The sequence below is a fragment of the Salvelinus alpinus genome, chromosome 24, assembly GCF_045679555.1.
Source record: "Salvelinus alpinus chromosome 24, SLU_Salpinus.1, whole genome shotgun sequence".
Lineage (NCBI taxonomy): Eukaryota > Metazoa > Chordata > Actinopteri > Salmoniformes > Salmonidae > Salvelinus > Salvelinus alpinus.
The window spans coordinates 3,308,921-3,316,204 of record NC_092109.1 but is presented as its reverse complement, the minus strand read 5'-3'; the positions used below and the strand labels follow the sequence as shown (position 1 = coordinate 3,316,204).

Sequence of the window (7,284 nt, the reverse complement as noted above, 5' to 3'; positions counted from 1 at the left end):
AGAAGTGAAATTGAGGTCTAAAATGCATCTGAAAGTAGTGTCACGTGTGCTCCCTCTCTGGCCTCTAGGTAACCAGGCTGCTAGTTAGGGCGCACACCTGTCGCCAGCGTTACGCGCATAATGATACTCACCTGGACTCCATCACCTCCTTGATTACCTGCCCTTTATATGTCACTCCATTTGGTTTCTTCCCCACTCGTCATTGTTGCTGTTTCATGTCGGTGCACTGTTTGTTTCTTGTTTTCTTTCTTTATTTATTAAATGTATTCACTCCCTGATCTTGCTTCCCGACTCTGGGCGTACATCGTTACAAGTAGCTAAACTACTTGATAGAGAGGTGTTAAAATATCTGGGGTGATTGTAGTGTGAACTTAACATATAAAGGATAAAAACATATTTTAAATAAAATTCCCCAAATTGACCCTGAGGACATAGCAGTTCCTGTAGTTGCAGAATCCCCAAACAACAGAATGCAGCACGTGACTGAAGAGAGAAGAGACATCCAATTTGCTAGTTACAGCATCAGCTGTGCGCTCTGGAAAGACAGTGGGAGAGTGGAAAGGCAGTATGTATATAAAAGAGGTAGGTGAGAAGCCTGACCACAGAAACGAAGGTGAGAATGTGATGAAGCGTACTTCATGAGCTGTAACCAAAAAACAACTGGCATTTGGAAAGTTTGAGGTGAGGGAGAAAGTGTGGTGGAACAAGTATTAGCATTGTTAAGTATCTTGCTAGCTGGATCGAATTCTCCGTTAACTAGCCAGAGAAATGTTGAGCAACATCAGCCAACTGATCAAATAATTGAGTTCATGGTGTGAAAATTAGCTGGCTAATAAAGTCAGATAGCTACAACATCAGATGCACTAACATTAGTAACCTAACCAATTCGCTAAAGTAAATGGTATGCGATTCCTTGCTGTTCCTCATAAATCCACTTTGAAATGATGGGATATTGTGTGAAACCAGTGACAAGCTGTAACACAACACAATGTGGGAAAAGTCCAGGGGTGTGAATACTTTCTGAAGGCACTGTACCTGTAACAAATAAAAATTGTTACCTGTTGTGCAGTAAGAGCCAGCTCCTCAAAGCATGGAATAGAATAGGTGTTCCTATAAGCCCATGTTACGCAACATTTGTATAGGCTATGCAATTGTGTGAGAAAGCAGAGTTTTGATGGCCTCTAGGCTATTAAAAAGAAGATTAATTTTTAACTAGGCAAGTCAGTTAAGAACAAATTCTTATTTACAATGACGGCCTAGGAACAGTGCCTTGTTCAGGGGCAGAAGGACAGATTTTTACCTTGTCAACTCGGGGATTCAATCTAGCAACCTTTCGGTTACTGGCCCAACGCTCTAACCACTAGACTACATGCCGCCCCAGAGTACTGGGAGAAGCCGAGCCGATTCCCTCTGCAGCAGAAGTTGTGCCCAGCTGCAGTGACGCACCTCCTCCACCATCATAAACAAAAGGAAGGCTGGAAGGCTGATGTTGAGGTCTGGAAGGGTTTGAGGGAGCTACTCCTCATGCCTGCAGTGGAGCTGGAATGTCCACCACCCGAACGCCATCTGCAGTGTGTGTAGAGTTTTGGAGGAGGCTGAGCTATGGAGCTGTGGGGATTGTGGCTCAGATAAATATTTGTCCACCAGTTGGAGTTATGGAAGGTAATGTATTTTTTTAGGGGGTAGATCAGCTTTAATATTGCGGATAGATTGTAGCTTCCATTAATGTAATTGCCTGCATCATTTCCAATCCCCCATATATTTTTGGGGTGAAATACATACAGTTAAAGTCGGAAGTTTACATACACCTTAGCCAAATACATTTAAACTCAGTTTTTCACAATTCCTAACATTTAATCCTAGTAAAAATGATCTGTCTTAGGATCACCACTTTATTTTAAGAATGTGAAATGTCAGAATAATAGTAGAGAGAATTATTTCTTTCAGCTTTTATTGCTTTCATCACATTCCCAGTGGGTCAGAAGTTTACGTACACTCAATTAGTATTTGGTAGCATTGCCTTTCAAATGTTTAACTTGGGTCAAACATTTTGAGTAGCCTTCCACAAGCTTCCCACAATAAGTTGGGTGAATTTTGGCCAATTCCCCCTGACAGGGCTGGTGTAACTGAATCAGGTTTGTAGGCCTCCTTGCTCGCACATGCTTTTTCAGTTCTGACCACACATTCTCTATAGGATTGAGGTCAGGGCTTTGTGATGGCCACTCCAATACCTTGACTTTGTTGTCCTTAAGCATATCCCAGTTTAGGTCACCTAACAGAACGAACTCTGATGATAGATGTGGGGAAATCAATTCACATATGGTGTCCAGGGCACAGCTGGGAGCTGGTCTGCCAGACAGGGCAAAGTTTTGTGAGTGGCTTTCCCACCCAGGCCACTACGGTTGCCATGAAGGCCTGTCTGGATCCACAACACGCTAGATAACGGGTCTCTTGTAAAGCTTTGTGGACCAATCATCTGCTTAGTGGATAATACCGATGCATTCACGACGAAACTACAGCAGGAATGACCTATGTTTCCCAAAGAGCACAAGGGTTTAAGTAATACCCTTGCCATTGTCCATTCCCTGTATCCCTAATCATTTTTTATAATGAATTATTTGCATTATTATTTTAAAGGAAACTGTCATCAAATTATTGCAGGTGATGCCCTATTTTGGCTTCCCAGAAAAAAGATTGTCTGGGACCAGCATTGAGGGTCCCAAACATGCTGGGTGGTTATTTATTTCGTGACCAAGACAAAGTCGACTGCTTTGTAGGTGGAGCATCAGACACACCAACACACCAACTGAGGTATACTGGATTTTGAAGAATTGGATGTATCTCACAATCAGTTAGTATCACTAGCCCTCTTCTGTGTGACATGTGTGACGTGTGTTTGTGTGTATAACCAACAGCTGGACTAATGTTGGAGAAGTTAAATGGTTTGATTGAAATCAGGAGAAGCCATTTATCCTTGGTGATGCGACTCTAGCATTTAACTATTCTGTCCATTTTTTGGGGGGAAGTTGAACAGATTAGATTCAACTTGAACTGCTTAGTGAATGTGCCTTTTTTCACTCATGCTTATTCACTTCATTTTACAGGGGTGCCCGGGATTTCAAGCCGGGGATCCGCTGCGATCCAAACCTGGACATAACTGGTGTGTTTGGGATGGCGTGCAGGCACGAGCATCCGCTGAAGTTCCTGAACCTGAAGAGAGGAGAGAAGTATGTTGATGGATCCATGTGGATGGATGGATAGATGGATGCTTCAGATGTGTTGCTGATGTATTTTAGTTATATAACATTGGCTACGATGACTGATGTTGAACTGTCATTTCAGGTTTGCAAATGCTGTGTTCCTGCTGGGGGACCTGAAAGCAATGCAGGGACCAAACATCACAACATTTCTTCACTTTGACATTGCATGCCAGCCTGAAGCCTCATTTACAGGTATCATGTATTCTGTTAAAAAACAATTCATTGTAGTTGCAGACAGTTATCCTAACAGTATTAAGAAACAGCTAGTTGTAATTTGTCCTAGTCCCTTAATTAATCATCACCACCCATTGTAATGCTCATTATGGTTTCTGATTGTACTTTACATTTCAGGTCACTGATGGTACCAGGTGTGTGACTGGTAGTGGGCTTGCTGACGGAGAACAGATGGAGAGGGTATGGTCCTACCTTTAGAAGATCACAAAAGAGATGACACCCTCACCGATGCCCTCCTCTACTACGCCGCCAGGGTCAGGGTATATATGTAAAACTGGAAATCAGTTAAGTATTGAGAAGACACATTGTTCAAGATTTGTTTTCGGGATCATCTTGCAAAAACATAACTCTGATGTATTTTAAACAATCTATGAAATGTATGTTCACCTTCATATGTTATAGTACCTGCAATACAACTCTGTCGGCAGAAGGTCCTAAAGGAGGAAAACGAGGCAAAAGAGGAGTTGGTGGTGCTGCTAAACAGCATTCCAGGTTAGATCCCATGTGTTTTGCTCATAATTATTGTTAATATGTAATGATCCTTTTCTGCTAATTCAATCAGATGAATTGGAAGCAGGGCTTCAGTAGCTGGACGCTTTCCCCTACAGAGCTCCTCTTTATGGAATGGTTTGCCGATGTGAGAGAATCAGACTCAGTCTCAAGTCTAGACTGTCAGTCCTAGGTTTGAGTGTTATCTGGCCCATGGGTGGGAAGGTGAACGGAAAGGTACTAGCCCCCACAACCCACCCAACCCATAAACCTTGACTTCCTTAAAAATGAAAGGCATCTGACCCTAGCGTCTTGAAATGTTTTCACCCTCTATAGCCATTATAGTCTTTAACTGGCCCTGCTGGTCATCTATGAACGTTTCACCCTCTATATCCATTATGGTCTTTACCCGACCCTGCTGGTCATCTATTAACGTTTCACCCTCTATATCCATTATGGTCTTTACCTGACCCTGCTGGTCATCTATGAACGTTTCACCCTCTATATCCATTATGGTCTTTACCCGACCCTGCTGGTCATCTATGAACGTTTCACCCTCTATATCCATTATGGTCTTTACCTGACCCTGCTGGTCATCTATGAACGTTTCACCCTCTATATCCATTATGGTCTTTACCCGACCCTGCTGGTCATCTATTAACGTTTCACCCTCTATATCCATTATGGTCTTTACCTGACCCTGCTGGTCATCTATGAACGTTTCACCCTCTATATCCATTATGGTCTTTACCCGACCCTGCTGGTCATCTATGAACGTTTCACCCTCTATATCCATTATGGTCTTTACCTGACCCTGCTGGTCATCTATGAACGTTTCACCCTCTATATCCATTATGGTCTTTACCCGACCCTGCTGGTCATCTATTAACGTTTCACCCTCTATATCCATTATGGTCTTTACCTGACCCTGCTGGTCATCTATGAACGTTTCACCCTCTATATCCATTATTGTCTTTACCTGACCCTGCTGGTCATCTATGAACGTTTCACCCTCTATATCCATTATGGTCTTTACCCGACCCTGCTGGTCATCTATTAACGTTTCACCCTCTATATCCATTATGGTCTTTACCTGACCCTGCTGGTCATCTATGAACGTTTCACCCTCTATATCCATTATGGTCTTTACCTGACCCTGCTGGTCATCTATGAACGTTTCACCCTCTATATCCATTATGGTCTTTACCCGACCCTGCTGGTCATCTATTAACGTTTCACCCTCTATATCCATTATGGTCTTTACCTGACCCTGCTGGTCATCTATGAACGTTTCACCCTCTATAGCCATTATGGTCTTTACCTGACCCTGCTGGTCATCTATGAACGTTTCACCCTCTATATCCATTATGGTCTTTACCTGACCCTGCTGGTCATCTATGAACGTTTCACCCTCTATATCCATTATGGTCTTTACCTGACCCTGCTGGTCATCTATGAACGTTTCACCCTCTATATCCATTATGGTCTTTACCTGACCCTGCTGGTCATCTATGAACGTTTCACCCTCTATATCCATTATGGTCTTTACCTGACCCTGCTGGTCATCTATGAACGTTTCACCCTCTATATCCATTATGGTCTTTACCTGACCCTGCTGGTCATCTATGAACGTTTCACCCTCTATATCCATTATGGTCTTTACCCGACCCTGCTGGTCATCTATGAACGTTTCACCCTCTATATCCATTATGGTCTTTACCTGACCCTGTTGGTAATCTATGAACGTTTGAAAGTGTTTTTGTGTGCTCTATCCTGTTCTGATTATCTATCCTGTCCATCAGTATGACAAGCATGCACACCATGAACTGCTTGTATTGTGCTTCTGCCTCTGCGTTGCTCGCTCTTTGGGGTTTTAGGCAGGGTATCTGTAAAGCACTTTGTCATGCTTTCTAACAACTCCTGATGTAAAAAGGGCTTTATAAAATACATTCGACTGATTTGATGATGAAATCTTTGCTGTGGTTTCACTGACAATTTGATATTTTAGAAAAATTCCTAACATTGTTCATAAGATATTTTTCTCTAACTTGTGAGCATTGCACATGTATAACTCAGCACAACTGTCAGTGTGGTTTATTTTGTTCTGCAATAGATTTAATTAGGCCCTTGATTATGTTGGATCTGCATATCTACTTCCTGTTACTTTATACTCTTGTCACCTGACCCGTTCAACTACATATCCCAGAAACATGAGTTCCCCTCCTCCCCTGATTTAATCTATTCTACATGAAGTCTTCTGACCTGTGTGCAATACTTCACGATGTATAATCCATTCTACACTCAAATCTACACTCAAAAGGATTTTGCCTTCCTAACTGGTTATGTTGAGATGCTTTCATACTGATATATTTGCGCTTATATATTTGTTTAATAGTTTCTAGGTCTGACATGATGTCCCCGTCAATCACCGATGATAGGTACGCACAGTTGACTACTCAGCATGAGAAGTAAATTGCTTTTTTAGGATGTTGTCTCCATCATATTTGTCCCACTGTATTGGGGCTAGTCAATATAGGTTTTAAACCTTTTCACATAAACGTTCACGTTTCAGCCTTGAGAAAACGTTGAAGGCCATGGAGAGAAGCTGGTCTCTTCAACACTGTGCAGTAATTTTGGAAGTTCTGCAGACTAAGAAGACTCACTGTCTGCTGGCCACAATCCATAGGCTGGTCCTGGAGCACTCTTTTTATTGTGGCCTGGTCATTACCATTTCTTAAAATTGTTTTGCAGATGGACAAACATCGGAGAGAATAAAACAGCAGATCAACGCCGACAATGGAAGGAACAAGTCACCTCAATTCCCCCCAAGACTGGAGTACGTGGATATTCTCCAGCAAGCATACAGTCTGGTCCCAGGTGTCCAACAGCTTGGGGGACAGTCTGCTCCGGGCAAAGCAGCGTAGAGTGATGCTGCATAGCATATGCCTTAGGACAGCGGAGGAGAGGCACCATCGTTGCCACCATCAAGGAGGTGCTGCACATATAGCACATATAACTTCCCAATACTTTATAAAGAATTTTATTCTATATGCAGAGCAATACCTTCAGAACTTAATCATTTAATTAACTCTAATTTGTGTTTTGGAGAACATGTCAAGATGGATGCACAATGTATCTTAGAAGGTTGCCCCCTGATGGATAAGATCTCTCGTAGAGGGAAATTATTCTGGAATGCAAATATTACTGAATTTGAATAGAAAAAGATTGGTTGCTCCCTCACATATTTTGCATATCAAATAAAGTAAAAATAAATTCACTTTAAAATCTTGCACAAAATATA

At 42.1% G+C, this 7,284-nt stretch overlaps 1 long non-coding RNA gene across 1 annotated transcript; it reads left to right on the top strand.

Moving 5' to 3' along the window:
- Positions 1-3,877: 3,877 nt before the first annotated feature.
- Positions 3,878-7,284, top strand: LOC139551712 (uncharacterized). The gene is made up of 2 exons (XR_011670305.1): positions 3,878-3,986; positions 6,735-7,284. It is a non-coding gene; the product is annotated as an uncharacterized lncRNA (long non-coding RNA).